The sequence below is a fragment of the Taudactylus pleione genome, unplaced genomic scaffold (assembly GCF_031769625.1).
Source record: "Taudactylus pleione unplaced genomic scaffold, aTauple2 ptg000952l, whole genome shotgun sequence".
Taxonomy (NCBI): Eukaryota; Metazoa; Chordata; class Amphibia; order Anura; family Myobatrachidae; genus Taudactylus; species Taudactylus pleione.
In genome coordinates, this window is record NW_028285353.1 from 448,727 (window position 1) to 468,137 (window position 19,411).

General features: G+C 47.0%; 1 pseudogene; it reads right to left on the bottom strand.

Moving 5' to 3' along the window:
- Positions 1-2,929: 2,929 nt before the first annotated feature.
- On the bottom strand, positions 2,930-8,207 carry LOC148473239 (uncharacterized; annotated as a pseudogene).
- Positions 8,208-19,411: the final 11,204 nt, after the last annotated feature.

Consider the following 19,411-nt stretch of genomic DNA (forward strand, 5'->3'; position numbering starts at 1 on the left):
TGCTACAGTGGGAGGTGGGGTATGCCACAATTGGAACACAGTGGTTGGCAATTTCTTGGGCATTCGACCACCTTTAGCACCTTTTAACCCTAACCTCCCCCCGGGGTGCCTAACCCTAACCTCCCCCTGGGGGTGCCTAACCCTAACCTCCCCCCGGGGGTGCCTAACCCTAAACCCCCCTTTCTCCTTCCATCGGCTTCCCAACTGTTTCCCCTTTCAGGAACTGAAGAACTTGATCCTACATTGATCCTCCCTCATAAATTTTCTTCAGAAACAAAACATTAAAATAAATAAATGTAGAAACTAATCAATCCTTCCATCCTTTCTCTGTCTTCAGTCCATAAACATATTTCATTGTGAGCTGTGAGGTGGTCAAAACTGACTGGAAATGACTGGAAATAAATGTTATTGAGGTTAATAATGTTGTAGGAACAAAAACAAAGTACCGTATATACTTGAGTATAAACTGAGTTTTTCAGCACATTTTTTGTGCTGAAAAAGCCCCCCCTCGGCTTATACTGGAGTCATGGCCGCATGGTACGCAGCTGAGTAGCGTACCATGCGGGCCGCGGGCAGTCTGTGTCTCTGTGACACAGCTGCACCGCGTGTGTAGCGCTGTCAGGAGTTCGGTCAGCACTACACACTGCCAAACACACAGCCGCCGAAGCCGGCAGCTGTGTGTTTATTGTAATCAGCCGCCGATGAGAGTCTGTCAGACTCTCATCAGCTGCTGCTGCTCCCACTGCGGGAGACATCTTCCGGCTCCAGCAATGGGTAATGGGAGAGACGTCGTCATGACAACGTCTCTCCCATAATGCAAAGCGTCTGGAGGAGCCAGTAGCAGCGTCGGGACCAGGAGCGGGGTTTCAGGTAAGTGTTGTTTTTTATTTTTATTAGGACTACTGGGGGCACTACCAGGGGGGGATTACTTCTGGGGGCACTACCAGGGGGGGATTACTTCTGGGGGCACTACCAGGGAGGGATTATTTGTTTTTTATTTTTATTAGGACTACAGGGGGCACAACCAAGGGGGGATTACTTCTGGGGGCACTACCAGGGGGGGATTACTTCTGGGGCACTACCAGGGAGGGATTATTTGTTTTTTATTTTTATTAGGACTACAGGGGGCACTACCAAGGGGGGATTACTTCTGGGGGCACTACCAGGGGGGGATTACTTCTTGGGGCACTACCAGGGGGGGATTACTACTGGGGGCACTACCAGGGGGGATTACTGCTGGGGGCACTACCAGGGAGAATTACTTCTGGGGGTACTACCAGCTGCTGCATTTCACACCCTAGGCTTATACTCGAGTCAATACGTTTTCCCAGTTTTTTTGGGTAAAATTAGGTACCTCGGCTTATATTCGGGTCGACTTATACTCGAGTATATACGGTATGTGATTTCAGCTGTTTTTATGATATTTTTTAGAAAAAATACAGATCCAAAAAAAAAACATGCAAGGGCAGTTTTGGCAAAACCAAATCCAGATCCAAAACACAAAAGGGGATACAGATCCAAAACCAAAACCCTTAAGGATTATTGACCATTTACATCAACACCCAATGAACATAGTATCAATCCTCAGTGTTTGCAGGTGGTCTCAGCTTACAAGGTAAATAAGTAACAGCTGTTTCCTTATCCAGGCAGAGATGTGTCATTTTTAGCAGTTTTCTGCTAGAACCTGTTGTTGCTGAATAAAATCCGGCAGGTGATGGGTCGTAAATTAGGGACAGACAAAAGGCTGCCTTCCAACTGTTCCTCCTGCCTTTGTAATGATACTTTCCAAATAGGTCTGATGTATAGATCGGGACCTATAAATAATGCACACCCGTAATATAATGTCATGATTTACTCCTTGTGTAGGTGTGAATAATAAGTTCTGCATTGTGATTATTGGTAGTCAAAGGCTTATACACATGAACATTTGTATTGTGACACATGTAAAGGTGCCTTTGTTGAAACATAGTGTGAGGATACCGGGTGACCTGGGTATCCTGGGGCAGGCCCGCTGAGAGCCGCGGCGAGCCCGGGTAATAGGGGGTGTGGCCTAATCATGGGAGGCATGGCCACGCCCCCTTCCCAGGAAATAAATAAAGATTTTTGCGCGCTGGGGAGGGGGGAGCACTGGGCCCTCTCAGCCCTGCTCAAAGCCAGGGGGGGCACGATTAGTGTGATTGCTCCCCCCACAGGCATAGGAGACTGCTGTGTGCTGGGCTGCTGTGAGGGAGGGGGAGCGGCGCCGGACCCGGGCCACCGCCGGGCCCCTCAGGCAGCCCGGGCCCCGGTAATCTGTACCCGCTCCCCCCCCTCTCGGTGCCCCTGTCCTGGGGTTCAGGGATCACACAGTGGAGCGGGTTATAATGAAGGCAAGATGAACTTTATTCTCAGAGACACAGAAATCCAGCTAACAGTAAGCAGGGTTTTATCATTACAGTCCACTCAGAGTTCAGCAAAGTCTTTTCCAGATGCTCTATATCTCCTCCCTACCTGGCCAGCAATAACAGCTGTAGCAGAGCACACAGAGCTGCTATATGTCTCCTCCCTACCTGGTCAGCAATGGCAGCTGTAGCAGGGCACACAGAGCTGCTATATATCTAAAGACACTGAGAGGGGACAACACCCCAACCTCCAGGGTCACATTGTACTCACACACTAACCCACAATTCCCCTTGCTGCACCACCGTACTTCCCTTTCTCTCTCTCATTGGTGGGCCCTGGCTTCAGTCTTTCCAGAGAGGAAGGAGGAGGGCTTTGTAACAGGAACACTCCTTTGCTGTCTGCTGCTGACAAACTTTCTGTATAAGACTTCTGCAGACTGAGGGCTTCAATTTAAGAACATAGAAATGGGTCATGGGGTTAACTATTTTCAACATGCAGGCAAGTCCTAGAAGTCCTTTCCCTTGCCTCCTCACATACCTCCCCCTTCTTAAATTGAGGAGACAGACATGATCACAATGTTGGAATCCTGACTGTCGAATCGGCCCGAGGGTCTGCAAAGCTTGATATTTGTTTCTTCACATCTGGATAGCCCATCAGCATTGTGATGTTCTCGTCCCTTTTTGTGAAAAATGGAAAAGTTGAAACTTTGTAACGCCAGACTTTACCTCAACAACCTCCCATTTTCCCCCGATGTTCTGTTTAGCCAATAAAACGGTTTATGGTCAGTGACAACAGTACATTCTTTCCCATAAAGATATGGTTGTAGCTTCTTTAAGGCCCAGACTATGGCTAGACATTCTTTTTCGATAGTGACGTAGGCTATCTCTTGGTCAGCTAGTTTACGGGATAGATACACAATTGGATGCTCCCTACTGTCTTCTCCCACTTGACTCAACACTGCCCCAAGTCCTGATGCGTCAGTCTGCACAATAAACTTTCTGTTGTAGTCAGGGGCAGCCAACACTGGGGCTAGAGTCAGCAAGTCTTTTAAGGTGTTGAAAGCTTGCTCACACTCAACAGTTTATTCAATATTTTAAGCATATCTCTTTTTGGTCAAGTCCGTCAGAGCCTTGACCACGGTGCTGTAATGTGGTATAAGTTTCTTGTAATAGCCAGCAACTCCAAGGAATGCCTGCACTTGTTTCTGGTTGACAGGTTGGGGCCAATTGGCAATAGCCTCCACCTTTGCCAGATCAGGTCTGATAGCACCTCCTCCGACCCGATGTCCTAGGTACTGAACATCAGCCATCCCCATCTGACACTTATCTGGGCGTATGGTGAGTACAACCTGTCTAATCCTCTTGAGCACTTCTGTCACCTGAATTAAATGCTCCTCCCAGGTATGGCTGAAGATGGCAATGTCATCTAGGTAGGCTTAGGAAAAGTCTTGACACCCCTCCAGGAGGTCATTAGCCATTCGCTGGAATGTGGCAGGGGCGTTCTTCATCCCGAAAGGCATGGTAGTCCACTCAAAGAGTTCTTCTGGTGTGATGAAGGCAGAATGCTCCTGTGCCTCTTTGGTAAGTGGGATTTGCCAGTAGCTTTTGCTCAAGTCCAGTGTTGAGACAAACTCAGCCCCTCCAATCCGTTCCAGTAGCTCATCAACACGGGGCATAGGGTAAGCGTCAGTGGTGGTGACTTTGTTCAATTTGCGGTAGTCCACACAAAGCCGTGATGTTCCATCTTTCTTGGGAACCAACACAACCCCAGCAACCCATGGGCTTTTAGATGGCACTGTGACCCCCAAAGCTAGCAAATCCTCGATCTCAGCCTTTACCTGCCTCATAACACCTGGAGTCATCCGGTAAGTGACTTGTTGGATAGGCCTAGCACTCCCAGTGTCCACATGGTGGGTGGTCAGATGAGTTTGACCAGGTAGACAAGAAAACTGGGCCTGTTCAGCCTCTAAGATCCTCCACATCTCCTGCTGCTGGGCTGCATTCAACTGTTGTCCTACTTGGACTGATTCCTCTTCTTTCTTCTCTTTAGCAACTCCCAAAAAGTCAAGCAATGGATCAGTTTCTGGTGTCCCCATCGGAGGACAACATACCGCCATTGTCACTACTTGATGATCATGATAGGCCTTAATTCGATTTATATGGAAGGTGCATAGGTACTTCCCTCCCTTATCCAGGGCAATCACTTAATTGACCGGTCCGGTGCGCCTTACCATGGTATGAGGTCCTTCCCATGTGGCCTGCAGTTTGTTTCTTCGCACTGGGATAAGCACCATTACTTTTTGCCCTGGATGCAACTCTCGGTCTTGAGCGTGGGCATTATACCATTCCTTTTGTCTCTCTTGTGATTCCCTAAGATGCTCTTGGGTTAACTGTAGCAATCTTCTCATGCAGTTCCGCATATTCTCTACATATTGTAAAATGGGCTGCTGGTATTCTTGGAAAGTTCCCTCCCAGCTCTCTTTGACCAGGTCTAGAGGCCCCCGCACTTTCTGGCCATACAAAAGTTCAAATGGGGAATATCCAGTAGACGCCTGTGGGACTTCCCGATAAGCGAATAGAAGCTGTTGCAGGGCTCTCTCCCAGTCCCTCCCTTCGGACTGCACATAAGCTTGTAGAAGTCTTTTTAGCATTCCATTGAAACAGAGTCCGTTTGCCTGTGGATGATAAGAGGTGGTCCGAAGAGATCGAACCCCCCACTTTTCTCACAGGGTTTGCATTAGTTCACCTTGGAATTGGGGTCCTTGATCTGTGACGACTTCCTGCGGGTATCCAAGCCAACTGAATATGTCCGTCAATGCTTGCGCAACATGTTCTGTGTCAATAGATGATAGGGCCACAGCCTCGGGATTGCGTGTAGCAAAGTCCACCAGCGTTAGAGTGTACTTTTTTCCCGTATGACTGGGAATAGCTAATGGTCCGACTAGGTCTATGGCAACACGGGCAAAGGGCTCCCCTATAATAGGTAATGGGTGCAGAGGAGCTTTTCGCTGGGGCTTCCCCAGTCTCTGGCAGGTATCGCAGGTGTCTCAATACTGCTTAACGTCTCTAGAGATCCATGGCCAGAAGAAATTCTGCAACAGTCGGGCCAGTGTTTTACGTGTGCCAAAATGCCTGGCCACTGGAATGTCATGAGCAAGGGCTTGTAATTGTGCTCTGTATGGTGCAGGTACCACCAACTGTTTAATGGGCATGACTGTTTCCTGTCCAGACTAAGGAATGACCACTCGGTACAGCAATTCCTTTTCCCAAACTATCTTTCTCCCATCAGCTATTTCCAATTCCAGGTCGGCTGCACTCCTTAATTTACTTAGGGAAGGGTCTGTCCATTGGGCCTATCGAAACTCGCTCTGGTCCACCTCCCCCAAATCTATCTCTGAAGTACTGGACAAGGGACTGGAATCACTCACCATTGTGGCCGGGGTAGGTTGGTTCTGTTCTGATTCTGTCACCTGGGTCACTGCTCTTTGGGTTTGGATCTGGGTCACCACTTGAACGAAGCGTATCACCAGTCCCTGTCCATGATCATTCCCGAGAATGACCTTGGCTGGTAGCCCCTTAAGTACTCCGACCTCCACAATTCCTTGATCGGCTCCCCAGTCGAGATGTATCTTGGCGACAGTGATATCGGTCTATTGTCCCCCGGTGGTGGCAATTTGTACATACTGTCCAGGAATCACCCAGGAGGTGGGAATCAGGTCTGGCTCAATCAATGTGAGTGAGGCCCCAGAATCTCGTAGGCCCTGTACCCACTGGTCCTCTACCAACACAGGCTGTAAGTGCCCCTGCATATTCTAAGGAGTTGCCTGCTCCTCCCCCAGAACCAGGTTTACAATATACACCCCATCCATCATCTCGACCGCATCTGACTGGATGACTGCCTTGCAATAATCCTCCATGGGGTAACATACCACAGAGACTGGGGCTGGTCTAGCCCCAGGGAATGGCCCTCACATGCGTGGACAGTCCCTCAACAAGTGTCCTGGTTGATTGCAGCGGTAACACTTCCAAGGTTCTGGGTTAGCCACTGTGAATCTGGGTGGTTGGTAAGAGATGTTTTTGATAGGGCCTCCTTTACTACTATCATTGATGAACGGTTCTCTGTCAGGGAGCTTCTCAAGTCGTGGGGTTCTTGTACCACCTGTTGCACTGAAGACTCTCCATTGGGGACGGTTAGCTCTATATTCATCAGCCCATTCTGCAGCTTGTTCAGGTGTGCTGGGCTTCTGGTCTGCAACCCACTCCCGTACCTCTGGTGCCATCTTAATCATTAGTTGTTCTACCATGATTAGGTTGATGATCTGCTCCACAGTAAAGGCCTGTCTACCCTCGAGCCATTTTCCACAAGCTTGCCGTAGCTGACTGGCAAACTGTTGGTAGGAAGCAGTCCCACTTTTGCTCAGTGTCCTGAATTTGAGACGATAAGATTCTGCAGTGATCTGAAACTTAGCCAGCAATGCTTTCTTTATACAGGTGTAGACTCCACATTCCTGGGGAGTTAGAGCCCTGTACGCTTCCAGAGCTCTACCGGTGAGACTTGGCCCATTCAGCTGGCTCTATCCCGTGCACTCCCATGAGATTCTCAAAGATCTGGAGGTGAGTGTCAATGTCGGTTTCATTCTCTCGAAATGTGGGAAAATCCTTAAATCCAAAGCGCTGCTTCTCTTGTTCAGCCCCTCTGGGCGACAGCCCAGTTCCGCTGCTAGTAGGAAGTTGTACCCCTAATATCGCTTGGATCACTCCAGCTCTCTCTTATGTAGTTGCACTTTCACCTAGCGCCCCCAGCCAGCTCTGTAGTAGGGCAGGAGTAGCGGTGGTTGACTCAGGTAACCGACTGGAAGAAGTGATTCCACTGCCTGTCAGTCCTTCTTCATCATCACAGAAAAAAAAGAGATTTTCCCCCCCAGCACACTGCAGCAAAAACAATACTTAAATCCTACATGATAATAGCGATTTAGAGGCATTAGGTACATACATTTGCAAATATATGAATAAGCACCAGGCCAATCATCAAGGCTCCTCTATACTGGCATCCCTATCATTAAGGGGTTCACGTCCGAGAAGCAAGGCACCCCAACAAAAATTCCAGCCAAGGGCCATCCCCAGGTCATCACACGAAAAAGGGAAAAGGGTGATAGTGAAGTGTGAAGAAAAGATGTGTAAGGATAAATCAATAAGTGTTAATGAAATGAGAAAGAGTTAAAATGACATAAATAATGTACAAACAAATAGAGAAGTGATAAAAGTATTCTATGTGAATTAAGTGATTATACCATGAGAAAGGTCCAGTCAGAACTCCCCCGAGGGCCCCACTCCCAAATGCTCACCCCAAAATAATTATTGCTACATAATGGTAGCACCCACTCTGGGTCATATAATTACAATTGGTGTACTGCATGATAACAGTACATATATGAGCTGAGAGCTGACTCACCTTGGAGGTACCCCAAAAACCTCCACATGGCACTACAAGGATCAGCACATCCTCCTAATGCTGACTCCCTTCATGCCTCTCCAAACTGCAAAAAAATATGGTAGTTGCTCAAATCAGCTAATTGCATAACACAGGTGCTTGTAAAGGGCGGGGGTTACACTGAGCACAGAAAAAATATTTTTTAAATATTTTTTTGCTTCATCATCACTCAGGTGGTCGGGATCCACTGGGTGTCCACGATCCCACTCCAACAACCGCAGTACCAGAATCTCCTGGGTGTCAGTCCCATTATACGCAATTCCCTTCATCCTGAAAAATCCTTGCAGGTGCAGTTTCCGGACTGTCCGGTAAGACTTCTCCTGCTCTCTCATGACGTTTTCAATTTGGCCGCCGGTTGCATCTCCTGACTGACTCTCCATGCTGATATTCTCTGGTGTTAGCGTTGCTTCTACTCACTCCCCTGGAATTACTGAAGAAACTGTATGACGTCCCACCGCTGCCGCCAAATGTGAGGATACGGGTGACCTGGGTATCCTGGGGTTCAGGGATCACACAGTGGAGCAGGTTATAATGAAGGAATGATGAACTTTATTCATGGAGACACAGAAATCCAGCAAACAGTAAGCAGGGTTATATCATTACAGTCCACTCAGAGTTCAGCAAAGTCTTTTCCAGCTGCTCTATATCTCCTCCCTACCTGGTCAGCAATGACAGCTGTAGCAGGGCACACAAAGCTGCTATAGACTGAGGGCTTCAATTTAAGAACACAGAAATGGGTCATGGGGTTAACTTTTCAACTTTCCTAGAAGTCCTTTTCCCTTGCCTCCTCACACATGGGATGTTGGAGTAGTACAGCAAAGGAGAAAACACAATAGAACTTTCCACAGAGCTCAGAAAATAAGTCATAGGAGAGTAGACCACAGCATTGCTGGATTTAATGTTGGATGCCCTTTAACGATTTTGATGCCGAGCTTCCGGAGTCCACCCCAATAGGAGACATGAGCACATCATGATGGCATATAAGCAAGATACAGGAAACTTTTCAGGACACAATTCATGGCTGGACAGGGGGTCTGATTCAGATATGTACATAAACTCCATGGTTTACGTACATGTGACAAGATGGCCTCAGTCTCCACTCCAGATTACAGATTGGGTTTGATCCCCACTGAATCTTGGGGTTTCAGGGATTCCCACTTATCGTCGGTGATCGCCTGTTACTGACTCCGCCCACTGCGCAGTGGGCATGTAATGACGATGCCACCACCAAACTCTACCATCAGCATTTGGAACCACCTCTTATGTACACTGAGGCTCCTACCTCTGGCACCTGGAACCACTTCTGCTGCATATACGTTGACTAGCTGTTGCCGCACCTCCTGATTGGTGTCGGCTGATCCCTCGCAATGGACCAGGCTCTGCACGGTAGCTGGCAGTGGGCCTGAGCTTTGGAGGCACCTAGGCTCAATCCAGAACAGCTGGTGAACGGAATAACATTTTGCACAATTCTGTTGATCACAGGATTCAGAAGCAGTCATAAGTCATAGATGTTTATTGCTGAATGGTCTTTAAAATTACCATCCCCCTTAGCTTCAAGGGGAAGGGTAATTTTAAAGGGGGTACAGCATACAGAGATGTTACAGCAATCTTCATGTTCAACACAAAGATAAACACATACAGGGCTCACGTGCCCTCTTTATATCATTCTTACACACAATATCACAGGGGGTAAATCTGCCCTGTGTTCCTCTCAGCCAATTATGATGTCTCATATAATATAAATAACCACATGTTATATTTCAAAGGAGTCTCCCAATTTCCTCCTTTCTAATCCACCACCTAAAAGCAGTTGTTTCCTAGACACACTGATTTATCATACAGTATAACTGTCTCCTAACATGTAGATATAACATTTCATAGGACATGGTAACTGACATTCATCCTTCCCAATACTAGTATCAATCAGTTTGCCATTCCCAGCCATAACACCTTCAGGTTCTAGAAAGTGCCGAAAAATAGGAGATTCTGAAAAATGGAATCGGTATGATTGACCTCCAGACCTATGCCCGGCAGTTCAAATACCAACAGTGGATGCCCGATGGAGGAGATCCCGACAAGGTAAGAATTGAACCTAACCATCTCCCCCCCTAACCCTCCCTTAGAGGTGCCTAAACCTAACCTCCCCCCATAGTGCCTAACCCTAATCCCCCCTGTAAGTGCCTAAACCTAACCCCCCTTCCCCGCAGCCTAAACCTAAGTCTCCCAGGGATGCCTATTACTAACCTCCCCTGGGAGTCCCTAACCCTAACCCCCCCACCCCCTTTCCCTAGCCTAACCCTAACCTCCTGGGGGGGTGCCTAACCCTAAGTCCCCCCGGGAGCCCTAAAACCTAACCCTCCCCCGTGGCTGTCCGCCCCCGGCTTACCTTCATTCGGTATGCGGGGCATCGGGCTCCCGGCCTTGGAATAATGACAGGCATTGGTGTCATTAGTGCCCTGTCAGGATTAGACAGTCAGGAAGTCGGCAGTCGGCATTGCGACCGTCGGCTTCGTGACTGCATCCCCTGAAAAACAACAACTGTCTTCTCTCCATACCTGCTGGGACAGGTTACACCAAGGCACTAATGGACAATCCTTATTTTGCATTTAAAGGAAAAGGCCTGTCCAGTTTACCTTATCACTTCCTATGTGAGGATGTCTAAGCAGCAATTAGTCTACCTTTTAAAACAAAATACCTTCCTCATAAGTGCATAGTCTGTACATTCACACATCATAGACTATTATATACTCAGCTGTATACGCCAATGTATTGCAGATCAGATGCAGTGCTCTACCGCAAAATAGATGAATATTAATGAAATGTGCAGCGTTTGTGCTTTTAAACTGTGTCCACGCTGGGACTTTAACTCTTTCAGTGCAGATGATACTGGGAGCTGCTCTCCCTGTCCCCCAGCATGCAGCCACACTCTACCCACACCCACTGAGAGGGTCTGGGCCACAGCAAAACACATTCAAAATACATTTAACACTCGGCTATACATTTACAATGGGTGCCTAGCACCTGTATATTTCAAATATGGTGCCGCAGCATGGGAGTTAACCCTGTTAGTGCCGCAGCATGGGAGTTAACCCTGTTAGTGCCGCAGCATGGGAGTTAACCCTGTTAGTGCCGCAGCGGATATTGTAGCCACGTGTGGCCGGTCTCCGGCCACAGTACATATCATATTTTTGTGGGTCTGCACATGTGCAGTCCTGCATGTTAGTGTGGAAAGTCGTGCTGGGATCAAGTGACTGATCAACAGTCAGGTAAGATGGTCAGGTAAGCTAGGCTTCAGCCGCGAGCTAGTCACAGCTCGCGGACTGGCAGTCAATGGAAAGTGGCCACGGCAAGCCAATCAGGGCTCGCGGCATCATAGCTCTGCCCACCGGCGGCATCATATATTGGATGCTGCCGGGCGGGAGAGCTCAGTCAGTCGGCGGCATGGAAAGAAGATGGTCCTGTGCAGAAGAGCTCCAGTGGCTGCGGAAGAGGCCAGAAGATGGTGGGCTCAACTAAGAAGACAGCGGCTGAGCCTTGAGGATGGTGGAAGTTGGCGGTAGGTGGTGCATCGGCTGAGGACCGGAGAGGACTCCAGTGGAGGAATGCAAAAGAGCTTAATGAAGCACCCCACTTCAGCCTCTTCCAACGGTTCGGGTAGGCGGTTTTGAGGCCACTACTACCTATTTGTAAACTCCCTAGACCACCAGGTGTCGGGCACAAGGCCCATGGGGACACGTTCAGGCAATAGACCTGTGGGTAAAAGAGGTGGGCACTAGACCCTGGTGTTGTAAGGAGCAGTAGGCCCCATAGAATTCCCTTGGCCCAATTAGGAGCGAGTGACCTGGGTGTTCTGATTGGACATATAGACCCGTAGCCATCAGTCAGGCCTTAGGCCTGTACCCTTTCAGGAGGACACTAGGCCCAAGTCATAAAGCCCCACTATAGGGTAGGCCCACAGGCCTGAGGCCACAAAAATAATAAAGGGACTCTGGGCATTAGGCCCAAGCTGCTTATGCTCTAAAGTAGGCAGGCAATAAAGCCTGAGCTATCAGTAAGATCCTGGGTGTGATGACCTATGTGCCCCCCCCCCCCACCAGTATGATACAAGCCTGCAGCTTGGGTCATCCCAAAATTGTGTACTTTTTACAGTCTATTTTCTGCTATCAAGTGTATAAGTGCAGGAGGTGGAAAATTGCTGTGTCTCCTGCTCAGCACCATGGCATGTGTGTCAGGGGAATGGGACATATTATTATAATGCAAATGAAGTATTTGTGCTGGGGACAGAACTGCGTGTGGGACATTAATATGACCTTATAGAAATGGGTCTGACCATGTTGGATTACTGTGTGTAATATATAGAAACTGTGTATACAAGTGTTTGTGCCTATCAGTGTATAATATCTCTAAAGCCTGTTATGTTACATATAAGGTGGATATGACATATGTATCTGATGTTATAATGTGTGGTGAGGAGGCAGGGGGAGATATCCCCCATCCCATGGGAATGTACAGGCAGACAGGTATCTGGGTATGCCTGCTGATATCCCCATAGGAAGCTACAAAGCTGATAACCCCCACAGCCCCCTCTCTAAGCTCTAGACAGGAAGCTATAGTCAGCTGAATGGCATGTGACATCACAAATGATTACGAGGGGTAACAGGGACTCCTTCTATAGCCACAGGGGAGCCAACCCTCTGATCAACATGATAAGTTTACTTTGTACCAAAGTGGACATTGCTATACTGGCCGGCACCAATATCCACAGGGAATGATATGATCACTAACTGTACAGAGCATTCAAATACCCAATAGCAGGGCTCAGGGGTGTCACCTAATCGTGGGAAAATGAAAGTTTTCATAATGGCAAGTGCAGGAATTTTTAAGGAGTTCTGACCTGAGACCTGGGTGGAGTGGAGGTCCTAGCCTGAGTGGCAGGACCCAGGCTGGGCAAAGGAGTCAGGAGATCCTGCCAGCCTACCATCCAGGGAGCTAACGCGTATGCTCCAACTGGAGGGGGTCCCATGGCGTGCGACTGGTGTGCTAGCTAGAGCTAGGTGACTGGTTGGCACACCCTGCTTTTGGCGAGCAGAGGACCATCAGGCCAAGCGGCCAGGAACCGCAAGTCAGGGACATAGAAGCCATTTCCCAGAGAAGCGTGGAGCCACACAGCAGCCTCGCATAAGTGTGGTGTCCCCAGCCCAGGTGGGTAAGCCGGACTTAGTAACTGTCCACCTTTCTAACACCAACGGGGCCTCTGTTATAGGGACCATGTGTCTGTGTTCCCCAAGGTTAGGTAATACTACGGGCATTTCTGTATATATATTGTATATAGTTGTAGTTGCTGATTTTACATGTAGAAGTAGTGATATGTAAAGTAAAGGTATCGTTATATCTTTGCTATTGTGTCATTTCCTGTGCGATATAAAGGGTCTCATAAAGGACCTGGGGTACTGTGCGAGAGAGAGCTATAACCTTTCTGCCTTTCTCAAGGCGTTGAACGGTCGAGAGGGCAAAAAATACGGACGCATAAACCTGGGATCCTCACACTGGGTGCTTGGCCCAGGGCACAGAGTTTGTTGTGTGGTTCTGGGCAATAGGCCCAGACCACTGGTATAAAAAGTAGACAGCCCCTGTGTAAGTGTAAAGAGGTGTGAGCAGTTGTGCGACTCTCACCTTCCAAGTCCCCTTGCATGGAGAGCTATCAGGCTCCCACCATTATAACTCTCACCCTCCGAGTCCCCCGTGGAGAGCTATCAGGCTCCCACCATTATAACTCTCACCCTCCAAGTCCCCCGTGGAGAGTTATCAGGCTTCCACCATTATAACTCTCACCCTCCGAGTCCCCCATGGAGAGCTGCCAGGCTCCCACAGTTATAACTCTCACCCTCCGAGTCCCTCGTGGAGAGCTGCCAGGCTCCCACTGTTATAACTCTCACCCTCCAAGTCTCCCGTGGAGAGCTGCCAGACTCCCAAAGTTATAACTTTCACCCTCCGAGTCCCCCGTGGAGAGCTGCCAGACTCCCACCATTATAACTCTCACCCTCCAAGTCTCCAGTGGAGAGCGGCCAGGCTCCCAAAGTTATAACTCTCACCCTCCGAGTCCCCCGTGGAGAGCTATCAGGCTCCCACTAAACTAATAAGAGTTTCCCAGTCACCTAGGAGAGGAGCTGGTGAGTTCTTGATAGGCAGGCTTAATAAGACAGTACTTACGTCATTAACCCGTGGTCACTTGTAAGGTTTATTCATCCTGGTATTGTTTTGCATGTTGTGTCATGCAGGGTAAATTGATTTAGCGCTGTTCCTTGTTCTGTCGCACCACATACAGTTTAGTCGGGCCAGTGAGTTAGGGCCACTGTTTTCGTAGATTCAGATAACATAAGAGGGTGACACACTTCTAGAATAGGTTAGAGCCCTGCATGGCATATTGTTCTCTCCCCTACAGGGACCTGTGTGCGGGATCGAGCGGGACGGAGACCAAGATTACCACCGGTGAGAACCTTTGTTTCTCTGACTATTACTGTCCATTTGTCCCTGCCTATCTTCCTTTTCTTCAGGGCGCATAAAGCACCTTGTACTCCGGTACAAGGTGGGGTCCTCACCTGGTGCATGAGTACCTATAGGTGCAACTCGGGATCTGAGGCCAAAAGTGCTAATGATGATCCTCACCTAAATCGAAAACTCATTTTGTGAAGTCTTCAATTATATAGTGCATATCGGTCGGCATAGAGAGGACGGCTCTCATCTCATCCTCTTCCTCCTTGGTCACCGCGTTGTTTCCAGTTAGATTTTCCAGCACCATCTGTTTCCTATACGGCCTGAAGGTAAGAGGGTGTGACGCAAGATAAGCCACAAGGTTCACCTGCCCGGCCGCAGGCACCGCCCCGCACACCTCTTACATTAGCATGCAGTGCCCACAAACCTCAACATGCTGCAGCCATTTGGAGATGGAGAGGATGTGTCGCTGGCCTGTGTTCCACAGAACAGGGAAGCGGCTGTGCAATACTGTACAACTAATATGCTAATGCCTGCGAGAGGCGCCTGAGGGAATAAACCTCCAATTACAGCATCGGATTAACATCACCATCATTGGTCACTATCTGAGGAAGCTGAAGCTTACTCAGACTGGCTGCCTCCTGCCACTTGGTAGGCAGGGAAATCCGCCTCCTCCCATGCAGACCTTGGCCTCGCCACCCCCGGAAACATGAACCCATTTTCTTCAGTCTTGGGGGCACTGCATGCAATCATGCATGGCTCATTGTGCACAGAATGGGGCTTACGCATGCGCAGGCACTCCACCATCAGGATTACATACATTTCTCTGCACTGCACACCCTGAATATATATATATAATGGGAGGTGCTACCTGATGAGACTAATTGTAGGCACAGAAACAGACAAATCTCAGGTGCACAACTCCAAATTATTAATAATATATATAAATGCAATAACATTTTGCAATCAATAGAGGTTTTTAGCATAATCATGGAAAAGGTATATTTATAACACATTTTAACCCTTCACTGTGTGTTTAATATATATGCACTTCACTTTTTTATTTTCATCCTTTATATGCAGCTGTGGCTGCTCCTAACTATCTCTTTACACTGCACTTTTCTTACTATGGCGGTGCCCTGGGGCGGCTTAGCTGGGCCAGTTTGGGGGTGTCCTGCGCTCTGGATTTGAACCCTAGTATGTTAGGGACCTACCCTACAGAGGTTACTTGGATATGGTGGGTAGGCCCATAACCTTGGCCATAATTATGCTAAAAACCTCTATTGATTGCAAAATTTTATTGCATTTAGATATTTACAGTAATTTGGAGTTGTGCACCTGAGATTTGTCTGTTTCTGGTTACATACATTTCTGAATGAGGCCCACTATACAATGTGTATGATGTATTATTCCGATCCACATCAGAACCATATATCAGACAATATAGAATCACTATATGGAGATTAAAAAAAATTACAGCTTTATTTAAACACATGAAAAATAAGCTAAAAAGTGTAATATACTATTCCAGGTGCCCTATATCATATAAACACATGAAACGGTTCCTGTAATTATGCAATCTGTTGCATACATTGCTATTATGTAGGTAAAAAATAAAAGAAGGGAGAGGAAACGCAAATGGGATATAAAACCAAGTTTACTTTCTAAAATTATGTCTAAGAAATTCACGACACCGTAAAAAAACTTTAAAAATTGCAAAAGTTGCTTCTGTACGGAGCCGGAGGCCTCTCCAGCCGCCGGGACTTTATGGCACAGCGCGGCTCTTCCCTCTGGGCCCGAGACAGAGACTTGCTGCACTGCCTAGTACTATAGGCAGTAGGACAGACGGATTACCGCCACATCTGACCTGGACACCAGCAGACAGCATTACAACAAGCAGCTCCTAAACAGGATCATCGCTGCATTCGCAGATACATATATTTACCTTTAGTACACCATCTGACTGGTTAGATCGTGGAGAGTGTGCATAGTGCTCTTATTCCTGCTGACACATAGTCACACAGCAATATACACTACCATCCAAAAGTATGGGGTCAACCAGACAATTTCGTGTTTTACATGAAAACTGACTCTTATTTATCAAATGAGTTGCAAAATGAGTAGAACATATAGTCAAGACATTGGCAGAGTTAGAAATAATGATTTTTGTTTGAAATAATAATTTTGTCCTTCAAACTTTGCTTTCGTCAAAGAATGCTCCTTTTGCAGCAATTACAGCATTGCAGACCTTTGTCGTTCTAGCTGTTAGTTTGTTGAGGTAATCTGAAGAAATATCACCCCATGCTTCCTGAAGCACCTCCCACAAGTTGGATTGGCTTGATGGGCACTTCTTGCGTACCATACGGTCAAGCTGCTCCCACAACAGCTCAATGGGGTTGAGATCTGGTGACTGCGCTGGCCACTCCATTACAGACAGGATACCAGCTGCCTGCTTCTTCCCTAAAAAGTTCTTGCATAATTTGGAGGTGTGCTTTGGGTCATTGTCCTGTTGGAGGAAATTGGCTCCAATCAAGCGCTGTCCACAGGGTATGGCATGGCATGGCGTTGCAAAATGGAATGATAGCCTTCCTTATTCAAAATTCCCTTTACCTTGTACAAATCTCCCACTTTACCAGCACCAAAGCAGCCCTAGACCATCACATTACCTCCACCATGCTTGACAGATGGCATCAGGAACTTTTCCAGCATCATTTCACTTGTTCTGCATCTCACAAATGTTCTTCGGTGTAATCCAAACACCCCAAACTTCGATTTGTCTGTCCATAACACTTTTTTCCAATCTTCCTCTGTCCAATGTCTGTGTTCTTTTGCCCATATTAATCTTTTACTTTTGTTGGCCAGTCTCAGGTATGGCTTTTTCTTGGTCACTCTGCCTAGAAGGCCAGCATCCTGGAGTCGGCTCTTCACTGTAGACGTTGACACTGGCGTTTTGCGTGTACCATTTAATGAAGCTGCCAGTTGAGGACTTGTGAGGCGTCTATTTCTCAAACTAGAGACTCTAATGTACTTGTCTTCTTGCACAGTTGTGCACCGGGGCCACCCTCTACTCTTTCTACTCTGGTTAGAGCCTGTTTGTGCTGTTCTCTGAAGGTAGTACACACCGTTGTAGGAAATGTTCAGTTTCTTGGCAATTTCTCAAATGGAATTGCCTTCATTTCTAAGAACAAGAATAGACTGTCGAGTTTCACATGAAAGTTCTCTTTTTCTGACCATTTGGAGAGTATAATCGAACTCACAAATGTGATGCTCTAGATACTCAACAAGCTCAAAGGAAGGCCAGTTTTATAGCTTCTCTAACGAGCAAACCCATTTTCAGCTGTGCTAACATAATTGCACAAGGGTTTTCAAGGGTTTTCTAATCATCCATTAGTCTTCTAACGTGCTTAGCAAACACAATGTACCATTAGAACACTGGAGTGATGGTTGCTGGAAATGAGCCTCTATACACCTACAGTCAGGTACATAAATATTGGGACATTGACAGAATTTTCATATTTTGGCCTCTATTCACCACCACAATGGCTTTGAAATGAAACAAACAAGATGGGCTTTAACTGCAGACTTTCAGATTTAATTTGAGGGTAATTACATCCAAATCAGGAGAACAGTGTAGGAATTACAACGGTTTCTATATGTGCCTCCCACTTTTTAAGGGGCCAAAAGTAATGGGACTATCAACTCAAAAGCTATTTCATGGACAGGTGTGGGCTATTCCCTCGTTATTTCATTATCAATTAAGCAGGTAAAAGGTCTGGAGTTGATTCTAGGTGTGACATTTGCATTTGGAATCAGCTGCTGTCGACTCTCAATATGAGATCCAAAGAGCTGTCACTATCAGTGAAGCAAGCCATCATTAGGCTGAAACATCAAAACATACCCATCAGAGAGATAGCAAAAACATTAGGTGTGGCCGAATCAACTGTTTGGAACATTCTTAAAAAGAAAGAACGTACCGGAGAGCTCAGCAACACCGAAAACCATGGAAAACAACTGTGGTGGATGACACAAGAATTATTTCCTTGGTGAAGAAAAACCCCTTCACAACAGTTGGCCAAATCAAGAAGACTCTCCAGGAGGTAGGTGTATATGTGTCAAAGTCAACAATCAAGAGAAGACTTCACAAGAGTGAATATAGAGGGTTCACCACAAGATGTAAACCATTGGTGAGCCTCAAAAATAGGAAGACCAGATTAGAGTTTGCCAAACAACATCTAAAAAAGCCATTACAGTTCTGGAACAACATCCTATGGACAGATGAGATAAAGATCAACTTGTACCAGAGTGATGGGAAGAGAAGAGTATGGAGAAGGAAAGGAACTGCTCATGATCCAAAACATACCACCTCATCAGTGAAGCATGGTGGTGTAGTGTCATGGCGTGGGAATGTATGGCTGCCAATGGAATTGGTTCCCTTGTAATTATTGATGATGTGACTGCTGACAAATGCAGCAGAAAGTATTCTGAAGTGTTTTGGGCAATATTATATGCTCATATTCAGTCAAATGCTTCAGAACTCATTGGATGGCGCTTCACAGTGCAGATGGACAATGACCCGAAGCATACTGCAAAAGCAACCAAAGAGTTTTTTAAGGCTAAAAAGTGGAATGTTATGCAATGGCCAAGTCAATCCCCTGACCTGAATCCAATTGAGCATGCATATCACTTGATGAAGACAAAACTAAAGGGAAAATGCCCCAAGAACAAGCAGGAACTGAAGACATTTGCAGTAGAGGCCTGGCAGAGCATCACCAGGGATGAAACCCAGCGTCTGGTGATGTCTATGCATTCCAGACTTCAGGCTGTAATTGCCTGCAAAGGATTTGCAACAAAGTATTAAAAAGTGAAAGTTAGATTTAGGATTGTTTAGTTTGTTCCATTACTTTTGGCCCCTTAAAAAGTGGGAGGCACATATTGAAACTGTTGTAATTCCTACACCGTTCACCTGATTTGGATGTTATTACCCTCAAATTAAATCTGAAAGTCTGCAGTTAAAGCACATCTTGTTTGTTTCATTTCAAAGCCATTG